The 16860-nt window shown below is 44.6% G+C and overlaps 1 protein-coding gene across 3 annotated transcripts in view; it reads right to left on the bottom strand.

Annotated features, from left to right (window-relative positions):
• ARHGAP29 (Rho GTPase activating protein 29) overlaps nt 1-16860 on the bottom strand; it is a 163258-nt gene that overhangs the window by 56594 nt on the left and 89804 nt on the right. Inside the window, exon 1 of one of the 3 annotated variants that reach the window (XM_075322356.1) lies at nt 16007-16093. The exons of the other annotated variants lie outside the window; for them this stretch is intronic. The gene's annotated coding sequence lies outside the window, so the exon portion shown is untranslated. Of the gene's footprint in view, nt 1-16006; nt 16094-16860 lie in introns of those variants that run through there. 3 annotated transcript variants of the gene reach the window in all.

Below are 16860 nucleotides of genomic sequence, written 5' to 3' on the forward strand. Positions count from 1 at the left end.
CAATGACCTTTGCACAAGCTCATTAGATGTCTCAATACAAAAGATAATGGTCAGGGTCTCACCAGCGTGGCTAATGTGCGTGTTTATTGCAAAAAAACAAAAACGAAGTTGAATCTAAGCTCCAAATACCAGTGTAAAAATAGATTGGATAGGAAACTGTGGAAAAACAAAGCACAATAGGGTCTTACCTCAACAATGGAAGGGGGTAAAAAGGAGTATCACACTCACCTCTGATGGTTGTGCCAGTCACAACCACTATATAAGCATGTAAGAATCCAGGTCCAGGCAGCATCCCCAAGGAAAGCTGATAACAGAGAGTAATAAAGGAAGGGTCTAAAATCCGCGCCAAGGACTCAATGGATTCAATGAAGAGATTAATGCTTCTTTTAATATCATGCACAGGTCTACGCGTTTCAGGAGTCGCAGCTCCCTTCTTCAGGACAACAGGCAGAAGAACATCAACTCTCAACTGAGATTTGATGTTTTTCTGCCTGTTGTCCCGAAGAAGGAGTCCTTGGCGCAGATTTTAGACCCTTCCTCTATTACTCTCAGTGTAAACAGAAAAATTTCTATTTTTTATTTTTAATAGATTCATATGTAAAAACACACACACGCCAAAATACATGTAGCAAAAAACCTGATTTAAACAATAAGTCATATTCTGATGATAGGGATTAGATCTTATTAACACTAATTAACTGACCAAGTTGCTCAGGCACCTCCCCTAGAGGGAGGATGCCTTAAGTACCAGTGCCTTTCAGTTATAGGCTGAGAGGCACTTCTGAGAAAGGCACGCTGGCCCTAGGCGCATTCGCAGGAGACCTCTGTGGCGTGCACAGGCCTTGGGAGGAGGAAAAAGGAAGATCACACGTGGATGACTGCGGGGAAGCAAGGCAGGGCAGTGACTGTTGGCCGTGGCGAGGAGTGAGTCAGCGTCCCTGCTGAGAAGAGGCAGAGCAGTGCAGGGATGCTGGCGCTACAATGTCCAGCATGTTCTAAATGAACCTGAATAGCTGCTTGTAGATCTGCAGCCTCTGTCACTCCAGCTCTATTCCCCGCACAGCGCTGTCTCCTCCTACTTGACTGATATCCTCTATGCTGTGAGACTTAAGGCAAAAGAGCCTTCAGTCAAGCAGAAGGAAGCATCACTGGGTGGGGAATAGAGCTGGAGTGACAGAGGCGGCAGATCTACAAATAGCTCTTCAACCTCATTTGCATATTAATTCAAACACTGATTTCTCAGTATTGGAGGATTGGTCTGGACATGTAAAGGTATTGCTGGACCTTTCATTGAAGGAGCTGCATATACATTAATAGTACGGGAGGTGAAATTCTGCTGGCAAGTTCCATTTAAGGCAGTCATGTACTTAACCAGTAACAGTTTTACTTGGTGTTTCATAAATCAATAGCACACATGAAAATAAGCAACTTTGTAACATACCTAATAATAAAAATTTGCTTCCTTCTCATTACAAAAAAGTATATCCGGCACACCACAATGTAATAGAAGAATCTTTGATTTGGCTTGAAAACAGAGTTTTTATTGTGTATATACAAAAATAGTCCGTCCAACGTTTCGATCCAACTGCATCTTTTACAGGGACACTAGGACTATATGCATAAAAGGACTGTCAAATTACATCAGTGTGGATAAAGGACAAAACGGATCATCAAAATAAATGGAAAGACTGCGCAAGCGGTCTGGTCCGTGCGTATCACTGAATGTGACCTGGTGTGTACGTATGAGTGTACCAGTGAGAATCAGTGATGATGCGTGGTAATAGACTTCAGGTGAGGTATCCTGCTTAGTCTGAGAAAATCCAATAGGCACAGGATTGCAGGGGACCCACTTATACACCAACGCAGGCTTCCTTTGCTCCATTTCAACTGGCAGTGTTGCCATTTCCTCCTCACTGGAAGAACCCCTGCAATCCTGTGCCTATTGGATTTTCTCAGACTAAGCAGGATACCTCACCTGAAGTCTATTACCACGAATCATCACTGATTCTCACTGGTACACTCATACGTACACACCAGGTCACATTCAGTGATACGCACGGACCAGACCGCTTGCGCAGTCTTTCCTTTTGATGATCAGTTTTGTCCTTTATCCACACTGATGTAATTTGACAGTCCTTTTATGCATATAGTCCTAGTGTCCCTGTAAAGATGCAGTTGGATCGAAACGTTGGACGACTATTTTTGTATATACACAATAAAAACTGTTTTCAAGCCAAATCAAAGATTCTTCTATTACATTGTGGTGTGCCGGATATACCGTACTTTTTTGTATTGCTGGACCTATTATTCCAGAGCACCCCCCCTTGCAGTGAGCCAGGTCTATTCTATTGACTCCTCATTACAGACTGATCATGCCTTGTCAATTGTTGGCTAAAATAAAGAGGGCCGGTGGCAGTATGGTAGACCTAGAGGAAGAGACAGGCATTCTGCTGCAAGTTCTCTTGAATCCATCAGTTACAGGTCTCCATAGACCTTTATGAGCACCAACTGTCATCTCCTATCTCAGTAATGGGAAAGTCTGTATTTCTCTGATAAAATGCATTTACAAAAGGGTCTTACTGTCAGGTGTACTATTGATTTATGGAAAAAAAACGAAAAAAAACAAAAAACACAACTGTTGTTCTTTAAAGCACTATGTTGGCATTTATTTTTTTAAATGTTACCACTGGAGTGGTGCTTTAAATCTAAGTCCCCTGCCACATGATTTGTACTCACTCCCTGTGGACTTCTGTTATCACAGTTCCGTCTGTAGTTTGTGACTTACTGGCAGCTCCAGTGTTTCATGGAGGTGCTGGAGATAACTCTATACAAGTCTATGAAAGCCTCGTTCTGGTTCTCAGACTTGTATTGAGTACTAGTGTTGTAACTTCTGACTTCCGGCCAGTCAGAAGTTACTGGCACAAGATGCTGCCGCTTCGGTCCTGTGGAAACCTAAATCATTTCTCCAAGGCAGTTAATGATTATGTGTTATGGTTGAAATTGGATATTTTGGCTGACTTTTCTCAGATGTGTATGGAGGCTTAAATGCTTCTTACTGAATGGAGGGAAGTGCCACCAAGCACTCTTGGCAGTGGCTCATCTACCTTGAGGACAAGAATGGTTGAAATTTAAACACCTCCATCCTCCGTTCTTGACATCCCAAGCCCCCAATCACATTACTATTGGGGGAACCTACAGATTTGTCCAGACTAAACCAGTTGGCCATCTAATCCAATGTGTGTGGCCAGGTTTATCCTCCAAAAATAAACCCAAAAAGACTCCAGGTTGAAACCCAACAATATTATTATTATAGCGCCATTTATTCCATGGTGCTTTACAAGTGAAAGAGGGTATACATAAAAACTAGTTCAACAATCATTAGGCTATGTGTCCACGGTAGAATGTACCTGCGGATTTTTCTGCCTGAAAATCCGCGACTTTCGCGGCAAATCCGCACCCGCGGATTTGCCGCGGATTTTTTTTTTTCCCCATTCAAAACCAAAAATCCGCACCAAATCTGCACCAAACAATTGACATGCTGCAGATTTTTCCGGATCAAAATCCGCGGCAAATCCGCAGCGGAAAAATCCGCAGCATGGACACAGCATTTCCAAAATGCTATTGAAATGGCTTGGAAGTGCCGCTGCTGCAGATTTTCGGGAAATCCGCGGCAAATCCGCGGCAAAATCCGCGATAAATCCGCAGCGTGGGCACATAGCCTTAACATTACAAAACAGACTGGTATAGGAGGAGAGAGGACCCTGCCCGCGAGGGCTCACAGTCTACAGGGGATGGGTGAGGGTACAATAGGTGAGGACAGAGCTGGTTGTGCAGTGGTGTACTGGACTGAGGGTTATTGTAGGTTATAGGCTTGTTGGAAGAGGTGGGTCTTCAGGTTCCTCTTGAAGCTTTTCACGGTAGGAGAGAGTCTGATATGCTGGGGTAGAGCGTTCCAGAGTATGGGGGAGGCACGGGAGAAATCTTGTACGCGATTATGGGAAGAGGAGATGAGAGGGGAGTAGAGAAGGAAATCTTCTGAGGATCTGAGGTTGCGTGCAGGTAGGTACCGGGAGACTAGGTCACAGATGTAAGGAGGAGACAGGTTGTGGATGGCTTTGTAGGTCATGGTTAATGTTTTGAACTGGAGTCTTTTGGCAATGGGAAGCCAGTGAACATGTCGATTACTTTCATTTCACCTCCTGTAGAAAGGTTGCAGTTCCCCAAAACATTCGGATAACACTAGCAATCAGTGATCTAATATGCAAGGCCTACGTTACCTTATATCTGATCAATTTAGTTACAAGAACGTCCAAGAGACCTTGCAATGTAACACTGTACTGAACCAACAAGGTCATCCGATTGTTGACTGTGTAGAACAATGCCATAAGACATGAGAACAGCAAAGAAATACAAAAGTTACACCAAGAAAAAGAAACCAACAACCCGAGGAGTAAGAAGAACTCGTTACATTCTTATGGACACACTGATTGAATCTTCCTACTCCACACAAAACCTTGTGACATGAAAACAAAGCGGCCTCCCTTTCCTGTACTCGCATCTGTTTTAGTAAATCCATTGTATTCACGGGTTGCATTTAGCAGGGTGGTGGCTCAGGGGCCTATGGAGAACAAACAAGACAGATGCACCTAAAATATACCCTGAAAATATGGCGGGAGTGGCAGTGAAAGACAAGGATGACTTTTCAAGCACAACATTTTTTTCTAGTCTGTAAAGCATATTTTCACACTGTGGCCTTTGATGTTGTGTTTCTTAAAAATTGACTTGGTAAAAGTTGTAAAACTGGTCCCGTAGACTGATTGACCAGTCTCGATGAACACTCTAGTATTTGTAGACAATTATATAGTTTTTGCCCAATTTAAGTGTAAATGAACTTTCAGAACACTTTTGTGAGGTCAACAGAGACAGAAGAGCATCTCCTCCACATGGATTTAGTATGTCGCTTCCCTCCGATCTTGGAGAAGAGGAGATCTTCACTGAGTTCAGCTTCATCATATTAGCTTCTCGAGGGGGTTTCAGCTCCTGGAGGCCACCAGACAAAACCTCTAACATTCTGGAAGAGCAATTACATTTTGAGATTGTAAAGAAATTCACATGTGTGAGGAACCAGGTTTTTGGGATGACTCTTCCACCAAAAATTCCATTTTATAGACATTTTCAATGAGGATCATAGCAGACACTTCATTTCTTCCAGGTCCAAATCTACACTAAGTTTACTCTACAGAAGCACCTTCTCTCGAAATATCCTGATCTATCCAATGAAATTGGCACCTAGCATCTTGGCTAAGAAGATCAGCGTTATTTATTATTATAGCAATATTTATTCCATGGCGCTTTACATGTGAAAAAGAGGCATACATAGACAAGTTTAAAAGAATTGTTGACACTTCACGTCACAGACTGGTACCAGGAGAAGAGAGGACCCTTCCCGCAAGGGCTCACAGTCTACAGGGAAGGGGTGAGGCTACAGTAGGTGAGGGTAAAGCAGGTCGTGCAATGCTATGGTGGACAGAGGGCCACTGCAGGTTGTAGGCTTGTCGGAGAGGTGGGTCTTCAGGTTACTTTTGAAGATTTCCATGGTAGGTAAGAGTCATGTGTTGGGGCAGAGAGTTCAAGACTATGGGGGAGGCACGAGAGAAATCTTGTATGAAACTGCGGGAAGAGATGATAAGCGGGAAGTAGAGAAGGAGATCTTGTGAGGATCTGAGGTTGCGTAATGGTCAGTACCGGGAGACTAGGTCACAGATGTATGGAGGAGACAGGTTGTGGGTGGAGTTACAGCTGACCCAGTGTCTCACTGCCTCCTTTGTGGTTGATGAGAGGTCTCCTCATTCTCCCACGTATGATGGCAATGTACGTCACTTTTTATAAAATATATTTTGGCCATACTCCACTGACCATACATTAGACCATGTAAAGATTATTAGAAAATGAACATTTTGGAGCACAGTCAGATTCATGAAGACGTATGAAATGGTCCAAGCACAGCAGAGCAAAACATTCTAGAATTTTTGTAGAATGCTATTCACAATAAATCAAAAATACAAGTCTGGATTCCACCTCCAAATTTGTGGGTAATTATGAAACCTCCTTTAAATCTTTTCTAATTGAGAGGACATGGCGATTATTCGTTTGATGAATTATTTATTAGCAGAATTGATTTTCACAAGAGAGTGCGAGGCCAGAGAGAATACGATGGGAGGGTCCAGACACCAAGACGGAGCCCAGCGAGATCAGACAACAGAAGACTGGAGGGGGATGGCCGGGATCTGGGTGAAACTCCAGCTGTAATGGTGACACAATGGGGACTGTACTGGTCTTAATCTGCATGAGGATCACTGACCTCTGAAGGGTCCAATACATGGTATTTGTAAAGATTTAGTCTTTATTCCCAATTACCCTGTTCAGTTCAAGGAGTTGTCATTATTTAGTCAATTAATTATCCTCTCATTTAAAGGGAATCTATCACCACGATTTTTACCCCATCTGAGAGCAGCATAATGTAGAGACAGAGACCCTGATTCCAGCGATGTGTCACTTACTGAGCTGTTTGCTGTCATTTTGATAAAATCAATGTTTTCTCTGCTGTAGATCTAGCAGTTCTACAGAGCTCATGAATCTGCTGGACTACCTGCAGCACGCCAAGGTAGTCTTGTAATTATAATCTCCTGCTGATTAATCAGCGATTTTATCAAAACTACACTAAGCCGCCCAGTAAGTGACACATCACTGGAATCAGGATCTCTGTGTACTATCAGTGCGTGATATACAAAAATATATTACAATTTAGATTTTTGATCTTAAGGCTACATCGTGTGTAAGGCCCATTTTCTGTGTAGACCACTATTAAAGGGAATCTGTCAGCAGGGTTTTGCTATTTAATTTGAGAGCAGCACAATACAAGGACAGAGATTTCAGGGATCTGTCATTATCTTATCAGCTTTAGATAATTTCGATACAATCAGTGTTTTATTAACAGGAGATTATCAATGCCAGACTAGGTCTCATGTACATAGCAGTACAGCAAATCTGTGTAACCCCGCCCCCACCACTGATTGGCAGCTTTGTGTGGACACTGAATTGTGCTGCCAATGAGCAAACAGACTAGTAAGTGACACAGCTGGAATCAGGCTCTCTGCCCTGACATCATGCAGCTCTCTGATTCCATCTGTAAACCGGTATGAATAAATGGCCAGATCAGAACAAAATCTTGTCTTACAACCTGATCTCATATGCTTAAAGGGAACCGGTCACCTATTTTTCTGCCCTATAAGCTGTGGCCACCACCACCGGCTCTTATACACAGCATTCTAACATTTAATTTAGGTCACTCCTCAACCTCATTGGAAGTGTCGGGACACCACTATACAATTTTATACACAGAGAGAATGTGGTATGAATCCTTTTAAATAAAAATAATCTTTATTATAAATGCATTAAAATACAGCAAGTAAGTCCTCAAGGGGTTAACTGAACTGCTGGATTAGGTCAATAGCAATAGTTGTGGACAGTTAGCAACATGACATACATACAAGAAGATCACAGTTTTTAATCATAACAAGGATGTAATACAGTGGTTTACACGTAAGCACACACTGAAGTTTCCTACAAAACATGTTTGGTGGTAATATACCCTACTTCAAACATTGCCAATGTGATCACTTATCTATATGTCAAGTCCATAGCGTAATTGTGGTACAACCAAGGCCTTGCTCACATAGCTAGGAACAGTATTAGCTATAACCAACGTACCCACAGCCCACAGTTTTTCACAGTTATAGTACCGAAAGCTACTAACCACTTCACAGCAAGTCCAGGCAACCACCAGTCCCTACACGCGTTTCACCTCTTCTTCAGGGGACGTATGACCCTTGAGGACTTACTTGCTGTATTTTAATGCATTTATAATAAAGATTATTTTTATTTAAAAGGATTCATACCACATTCTCTCGGTGTATAAAACAGCATTCTAACATGCTGTATATAAGAGCCCAGGCCGCTGTGTATAACATAAAAAAACACTTTATAATACTTGCCTAAACCGGTCGCTCCGATGCCTAACAGCCGGATGGGTGGTGCCGTTCTCCGGGACCTGCGCCTCCCATTTCGGCCATCTTCGTCTTCCTCATTCTGAAGCCGCGGTGCATGACGCCTCTACGTCATACACACGCGCCAACATTGCGCAGGACCTAAAGTGTTTATGTTATACCCAGCGGCCTGGGCTCTTATATACAGCATGTTAGAATGCTGTATATAAGAGCCCAGTGATGGTTGCCGCAGCTTATAGGCCAAAAAACAGGTGACAGGTTCCCTTTAAAAGGGTTGGCCACTATCCTGCAGACATCTTCAGGATCAGCGGGACCGGATGTAAACTGATCTGACCAATATCATCATCCATCTGGTCAGTAATCTGTATGCAGGTCCAGCTTTACACAGGAAACAAATGTTTTTAGTGGTGTGAAGTCACAATCGTCATTGGTGGTAAGAGAATCCGTCTAATCAAGCGACAAACCATGGGACAAACCTTTCAGTCATGAGCAGTTTGGCATTTTGGCAATGAATGGGTTAAAGGCTTAAAACCTATTCAATTCTATTTTAGTAGACGTATAGAAAAAAAAAATAATTGGGAGAAAAAAAAAATCCGTAATCCCTTGGCCCTATTCTTTTTCACTGCTGCATATAACCGTAAAGAAAACAGTACAGTGCTATAACAGCTTCTCATTCATTCCCACGAAGCCTTTAGCCCGGCGCATACTTCCCCAATAACGCGGCTTCCAGCAGGAAATGGAGCCGCTGCGGACGAGCTCTGCTCCGCTATCACACAATAGTCACTTCTTTCAGGACACTTCCGTTCAGAAATATTTGTGAAGACACAGCAAAAAAGAGGAACTGGGTCTGCGGGGGGAAGTCCGAAAAGAAATACTAAATTTCCAGGGTTTTACTTCTATGTTGCAAGGATTAAATGGACTTAAAGTGACCCCAGACTCTAGGACGGAAATATCACTATAGAATTCTCATCTATAGACACCCAACCCGATGCCCAGGGTGGGACATACAATTGGTTCAACCTGGGCAGCTGCAAAGATAAAGGGGGTCACTAACCCCTCCAAATCAGGTGGAATTTTGTATTATGATGAGCCCATTGACATGCACAGGGCCCATACAGTGTATTTGTACAGGTATTTGTACCCTTTGTATTTGTACAGGTCCCTTTTCTGTTGGTGTCCTCCAGTGCTGGTGCCTTCTATTCCTTCCGTTGCCTCCGCTCACAGGGAGTTCAGTGGTAAGACTAAACCTTTTCTATTCCACAATACAATGAATTACCTGTTTCACGCTTTTTGACATTTTTAATCTCTATTTAAACTGCTGTTGACTATTTTTTAATATGTGTGAGATCTTGAGGATCAAAAAAGTCTGTAGAGCCTCTGTTAGGAGTCTCAACACAGAAACCAGCCAGATATCCCTCCGGGAAGGACCCAGCCAAGGAGTGGCTCTTTTTATGATTTGCATATCTCCCAGGGGGCAATGTACCTGGGATTTCACTGTGTTGAGCGCCCTCGCTGGCTGCAGACGGTGTTTTCTCTGAATGGTCTCCCCGAGATCAGTGATTGTTTAGTCTTGAGATCTTGCGGAAGAAGTCAGTGGTCTTCGAAACGAGTCATTCAAATAAAGACCACCTTTTTCCAACAATATTACATCATCTGAATGATTGTCAGCTGCGCGGGATATACACCACTTTTTTTTCCCACCCAGTACAAGAAAGGCAGAGAAGTGTGGTTTACACTAAAAGGGGTTGACCACTACCTTGACAACCCTTTCTCATTGTCCATGTTCGCCCCCATAAAAATAAGCCTATACTCACCTCCAGTGTTGGCGTGGTTCCAGCAATGTCCGAACTCGCCGTCCCGGGGCCCACGTTACAGTGTTATTACATGCGAGCCCCGCACCCAGTGCCAGATTCTCTGACTCCACTTTCAGATGGTTAAGTAATTAACAGTGAGTAAGAGCTATAGCTGCCGCTCACTTCTTGTCAATTACTTACATGTCCAAAGATGGGGACATAGAAGTCAGCAGTGACTGGCCGTGGAGTACACGTGTCATAACACTAACATGGGCGGGGAGTATAGGCTTATTTTTATGGGGGCAAACATAGGGAATGAGATGGGGCTGTCTAAGTAGTAGACAACCCTCCTTAAAAGGCACTGTGACAGATGATATATGTTACCCATCCTACGGACAGCATTTGTCAGACACTGGCTGTATGATTTTAGCAAGATTCAGAGACGAAAATATCCAGCAGCTTGATCCAAAATTTTTTTCTTAAAATAATACTTTTATTTAAGGTACAAGAATAAAATTAGTCCAAAAAGTCACATGGAGTAAATATATGGACAGATTCCCTGAATCTTCTGATATTAGTCTTGTCGACTTTTCCTTCCCTGCACAGTTCCAAATTGGGTGGTCTCCTGGAGCAGGTGAGCTGGAACAAACTCCGATTAGGATTTTAGCAAGGTATGTTTGACTTTGAAATGCTGCGGTGCTTTAGAGAGAAACATACTTTAAAAAGCCCATGGGGATCAAGCTGCATGAGTGACTAGTCAAAAATGCTGGGTCTCAAGTGGGCAGCATGTATCAGCTTTAATGTTCCCTTTAACTCTTGACTCCCTCAATGCCACTGCGGTGGCCATTGTAGAAGAAGGCGCCAGTCTGAGGGGGAGCAGGCCGCGGGAGGGGAGCAGGCCGCGGGAGGGGAGCAGGCCGCGGGAGGGGAGCAGGCCGCGGGAGGGGAGCAGGCCGCGGGAGGGGAGCAGGCCGCGGGAGGGGAGCAGGCCGCGGGAGGGGAGCAGGCCGCATCAGGGGAGCAGGCCGCATCAGGGGAGCAGGCCGCATCAGGGGAGCAGGCCGCATCAGGGGAGCAGGCCGCATCAGGGGAGCAGGCCGCATCAGGGGAGCAGGCCGCATCAGGGGAGCAGGCCGCATCAGGGGAGCAGGCAGCATCAGGGGAGCAGGCAGCATCAGGGGAGCAGGCAGCATCAGAGGAGCAGGCAGCAAAAGAGCACCAAGTTGGGTGAATATACATGAAAAATGTATAGACACTTGGGGGGAGGGTTGCTTTAACAAATGAAATGTGCACAAAAGTATTGGGATACACCAATTATTCATTGGTTTCAGGTTTTTCATTCAGTCCCACTGCCACAGGTGTACAACATGTGGCCAGGGGTGGGATTCAAATTTTTAACAGGTTCTCTGTAAACCCCACCCATTTTTAAAACCACACCCATTCTGTAACCACACCCATTTTCACGCACTTTCTTCAACCAAATAATGCAAGTAATTTAAAGTAAAATCTTCGTCCCCCTCCTATACCGTCACTCCCCTGTCCAGTACCAGTTGTTCCAGTCACTGTCAGTCATATTGTATTAAACGGTTTATCTACAAATTTTTAAAAAATATTACTAAAGGAGCCCTTCTAAAATTGGAATGGGCGACCTTCCCCATACAGATCTCATCCCATGTGGTCTCTTGCCCCCTGCAGATTCCATCCCATTATGGCCTCTTTCCCCTGCAGATTCCATCCCATTATGGCCTCTTTTCCCCTGCAGGTCCCATCCCATTATGGCCTCTTTCCCCTGCAGATTCCATCCCATTATGGCCTCTTTCCCCCTGCTGGTCCCATCCCATTATGGCCTCTTTCCCCCTGCAGATCCCATCCCATTATGGCCTCTTTCCCCCTGCAGATCCCATCCCATTATGGCCTCTTTCCCCCTGCAGATCCCATCCCATTATGGCCCCTTTCCCCCTGCAGATCCCATCCCATTATGGCCTCTTTCCCCCTGCAGATCCCATCCCATTCTGGCCTCTTTTCCCAGCAGATGTCTTCCCATGTGCTCCTTTTCCCCTGCAGATCCTGTCCCATATAGCTGCCATCTTATGTGGTCTCCTTTCCCCATATAGCTGCCATCTTATATGGCCTCCTCTCCCCATATAGCCACATATAGCTCCCATCTTATATGGCCTCCTCGCCACATATAACTGCCGTCTTTTGCGGCCCCTCTCCCCAAATAGCTGCCATGTTATGCGGCCCCTCTCCCTGCATCTTCGGCTCACAGAGCGCTTACCTGCTCCAAGCACCGGTGGCTGCTCCTCTGTCTTCTGTCCTCCGCGGCTCGCTGCACACAGAAGCTGACAGACGGCTGTAGGAGGAGCTACCTCCTCACACTGCCGTGACCTCTCGTCAGCGCATCGCTGTACGCCGGGACAGGGAGCAGACAGGCTCCACTCAACCCGGAAGTGCAGCGCGGAGGTGCGGGGATTAATTTGTGTTAGAGTCTTAAAGAGACACTAACACAAATGAATACAGGAAGGAACAGGATCACCGCAGCTGTTTCTTGCCGGTTCGGGGAACCGGCGGCTATTTTAACAACTGGTTCTCCCGAACCGGACAGAACCAGCGGAATCCCACCTCTGCATGCGGCCACATATAAACGAACATTTGTTACAGACTGGCTCACCGATACCAGCGTGGTCCTGTAAGAGGACGGCAATGGTATTCATGAAATGTCTTTCCTTTATGTTCCACCATCAAATGTAAGTGGTAATATTGAAATTGTAAAGTGGAAGTGTATAAGAATCACAGCAATTCACCCATGAAGTGAAGACCACCTAAAGTTACAAGGGGTGAGGGGGGGGGGGGGGGGTCACCAATTAGTGAGTAGCATAGTGTATAAAAGTCACCCACGCTCTGCTGACTAGGTCATTGAGAGCTCCAGACCTCCTCTGGTAATATCTGATTGCACCAGAAGCTTCATGGCTCGAGTTTTCATTTGCTGGATAGCTGAATGCAAGCCTTACATCACCAATCACAATACCAACCGTCTGATGGAGTGGTATACAGCACCCTGCCACTATAATCGGGGGAAGTGGCGGGATGCATCACGCTTTTCTATCTGGCATCTGATGGACAATTCTGGGTTTGGCGAATGCCAGGAGGACTAAACTTGTATGACTGCATTGTGCCAGCGTTTTGTGGAATAGCGATAATGCTTTGGGATTCAATTTTATGAGTCGGCCTAGGCCTCTAAGTTCCACTGAATGGAAATGTTATTGCTTCCGCACGCAAGACATGTTGAACAACTATAGCTTCCAACTTTGTGTGAACATTTTGAAGACCCTTTTCTGTTCTCCAGGACTGTGCCCCAGTGCACAAAGCAAGGTCCAGAAAGATATGGTTGTGTGGGTTACGGTGCAGAACACCACAACCGGCCACACAAAGTCCTGACCTCAACCCAACCAACACCTTTGGGATGAACTAGAACATTGTTAGAAAAGCAGAAGACCTTACATCCAAAATCAGTGTCCGACCTCACAAATGCTCTTCAGGACAAATGGGTAAAATTACCTCCAGACACCTCCAAAGTCATGTAGAAAGTCTTCTCAGAAGAGCAGGAGCTGCCATAGCTACAAAGGGACCAACTCCATATTAACGTATATAGATTTAGCCAGGGTTGTCCTAAAAATGCCTGTAGGTGTAATGTGCACAATACTCCTGCTCATATACATGCAAGAAAAGTAAAAAAAACATATAAATTGCTCTATACACTCTAATAAAAGATCACCCATCTCGCATATGTGAAATGATGGGGGAAGGGTGCGGACAGGCAACTGACAGAGCTGTGAAGATTTTTGGAGGCTCACTATAGTCTCAGAACACAGCACTTTGGGCGACAGAAGTCTTATGTCACTGGATCAGATCCAGATTATTGCAGAAGTGTAAATTGGCCCCAAATTAAAATGCACTGGAAACATGGAAATCATGCCAGATGACACGGTTCCTTTCAGGGATGGACATATCATTGGTGCAACCTCTGCAGCCACACAGGAGCCCAGGAGGCGGGGGGGGGGGGGGGGGGGGGGGGGTATTTTTACTCCTAACCAGTGGAATTGTGAATTTTGATAAGTTATTGGACTGAAAAGGGTCCATGTACTGTGTTCTTGCACAAGGGCCCTTTTTTGGTGTGTGTGTCCACCAGTGGTTCCGTAAAAGCCATGACTTCCCAGTCTTCAATAAAGATAGATAACTCCTATCAAGCTCATTATAAACTTCAATGATTATTGATCCAACATGTTCTGGATCCCAACCATCTCATGCTCACTTCTCCCATTGTCCACACGTCAATAAAAAGGTTAAAGGGAACCTGTCTCCAGATTTGGGGCCTATAAGCTGCAGCCACCACCACCGGGCTCTTATATACAGGATTCTAACATGCTGTATATAAGAGCCCAGGCCGCTGTGTAGAACGTAAAAATAACTTTATAATACTCACCTAAACGGTCGCTGTAGTGGGCATCTCCGTTCTCCGGTGCATCCTCTTTCAGCCATCTTCATCCTCTTTCTTAAGCCTGGGTGCATGACGCGTCCTATGTCATACACAATCGCCGATCCTGCGCAAGCGCACTACAATACTTTGATCTGCCCTTCTCAGGGCAGATGAAAGTGTACCTGCGGAGGACCTCAATGCCGGCGAGTGTGGATGACGTAGGACGTGTCATGCACCCTGGCTTCAGAAGAAGGATGACAAAGATGGCCGAAAGAGGAGGCGCCGGGTAGGGAACGAAAACACCCATCTGACCCAACTCCACCGCAGCAACCGTTTAGGTGAGTATTATAAAGTGATTTTTACGTTCTACACAGCAGCCTGTGCTCTTATATACAGCATGTTAGAATCCTGTATATAAGAGCCCACTGGTGGTGGCCGCAGCTTATAGGCCCCAAATCTGCTGACAGGTTCCCTTTAAAAGTTCACATGAAACATAACAAAAATGGCCAGTGTCTTCTAGTAACAAATGGACGATTTTTCACCTATACGGTCATCCGTATGTCCGTTCACGTGACATCTGTTTGCATACATCAGCAGTGAATAAATTTGACAAGACCAAATACAGCTCGCTATGTTAATGGCAATGTATCCGTAAAAATTGGATACTACACAGTTGATCTCTATGGTACGTGACTTTTTGGGGGCCCCCATAGAATTGAATGGGCGAGTCACATCCAAAATACAAAAAACGTATGCTGCGTTTTGTTTCATATTGAAATTTGGTCCCCATAGAAAACCGGCTCATCTACACAATTAATTAACAATGGTCTGGGCTCTTTCAGTGTTTTCCAGTGATTACACAGACCAACAATACAGTGATCTAAACAATTGCTTAAAAATGGTGCGAGCGCTTTCAGCTTTTTCCATGGATATCACAGACCAAAAATACGGCCATCTAAACAATTGATTAACAATGGTCCGAGTGCTGTCTGTTTTTTTTCCATGAATACTGATCGAAAATACGGTCAGGACAAAGTACCCCAAAAATATTACCCAATATATAAAAAAAAAAAAAAACTTAACTAAATTTGGTACTAAAATATTGATCCAAAACTGTTTTCCCAAAAAGCCAAAATATGTTTTCCTAGTATAGAGCTTACAACATGCCATGTGCCTGACGGGGGCGCCTGGATGGGGTGTGTTTGGCGTATAATTTCCCATCTTCAAAAACACAACATACAAAAATTTAACACTCGATTGCACAAAGACAGAACGTCTACGCCGGCCATTTAATTCCAGACATGGCCCACGAAGCTATTATTTTCTAGTTTATACACGGCATGGCAATAGAGCTGTCCATTCAGATTAAAAAAAAAAGGGAATGTCCTCCCGTGTTCCCACGGAGCCCTTTGTAAAAAGGATGTAGTCACAAGTGAAGAATGTGGATTGCATTTTGCCTGCAATCTAAAAAAGCATGATCTAAGCCTGGAAAACATAGCAGGTTACGGGATATATACGCCAACACACTTTCCTCTAGTTTCTATTTAACCAGGGCCCAAAATAAGCAGAATACCAAACCTAGCTCCGTAAAATTAATGATCCAGATAGTAACATCATAGCAGGAGGAAAAAAGATGGAAAGCTACCGCAAAACAAGAAGAGACGTCTTACCTCGAAGCCATCCTCTAAAGTCGTCAGACACACCTCAATGTGTTCCCAGCACGGCCAAAAAGAAGCAAAAAGTCAATCCAAAATAAAAGAAAGAAAAATGGCCTATAAACATTTATATTCCAATGTTGAAGGCGAAAAATATAAAAAAGGACAAAAAAAATGGCAAATTAGAAGCAGCGTATTCACGTCAGCAGCCTCCCTGAAGAAAGCTGGAGAAAATAGAGACTGTTCCACTGTAATCCTCTGAAACCAAGAATTTATCTGCCGTGAATACTTTTCCTGTGTCAGGAAGGCCGTGTCGTCACTGTTGTGTTAGGCCTTTGAACTGTTGAGTGCTGGGGAAAACATTTGCAATAGGAATGAACGCTAATAGAAGCATCCAAAGTAAAAAAATCTGCATGCGCCCGGCCCAATGACAGGACACTCGCCTTCTTTTAAAGAGGTAATGATATTTGCGAGGCTGCCCGATGCGGGGCTCTCTGCCTGTATGTACAGCGACGATACCCAGGTCTCTAAAACACGCACGCACTTTTCCCCAGGACATCCTGGCTGCACACAATGGTCGCTCACAACAATCACCAGGGCCCCAGTGCACAAAGTGAAAAGGTTTGTTGCGCTCTGTGTATCTGTCATTTCCTACTAATAGTAGTGGCTTTGCATTGTGTAGACGGCATTTTTTTTCCAGCAACAAAAGAGGACATGCATCAGGGCTTAGGTATGGACTGAAAGGTGTACGGCTTAGTGTAAAGCACCGCTTGTCTGGCTTATGACATACAGACGCCTCTCTGCCAACTTCGCCAAGAAAACAAAGAAATGCTCCAACATTTACTCTGCCTGCGGGGCGCCAGAGGGGA

The sequence above is a fragment of the Anomaloglossus baeobatrachus genome, chromosome 8 (assembly GCF_048569485.1).
Source record: "Anomaloglossus baeobatrachus isolate aAnoBae1 chromosome 8, aAnoBae1.hap1, whole genome shotgun sequence".
NCBI classification, from domain to species: Eukaryota; Metazoa; Chordata; class Amphibia; order Anura; family Aromobatidae; genus Anomaloglossus; species Anomaloglossus baeobatrachus.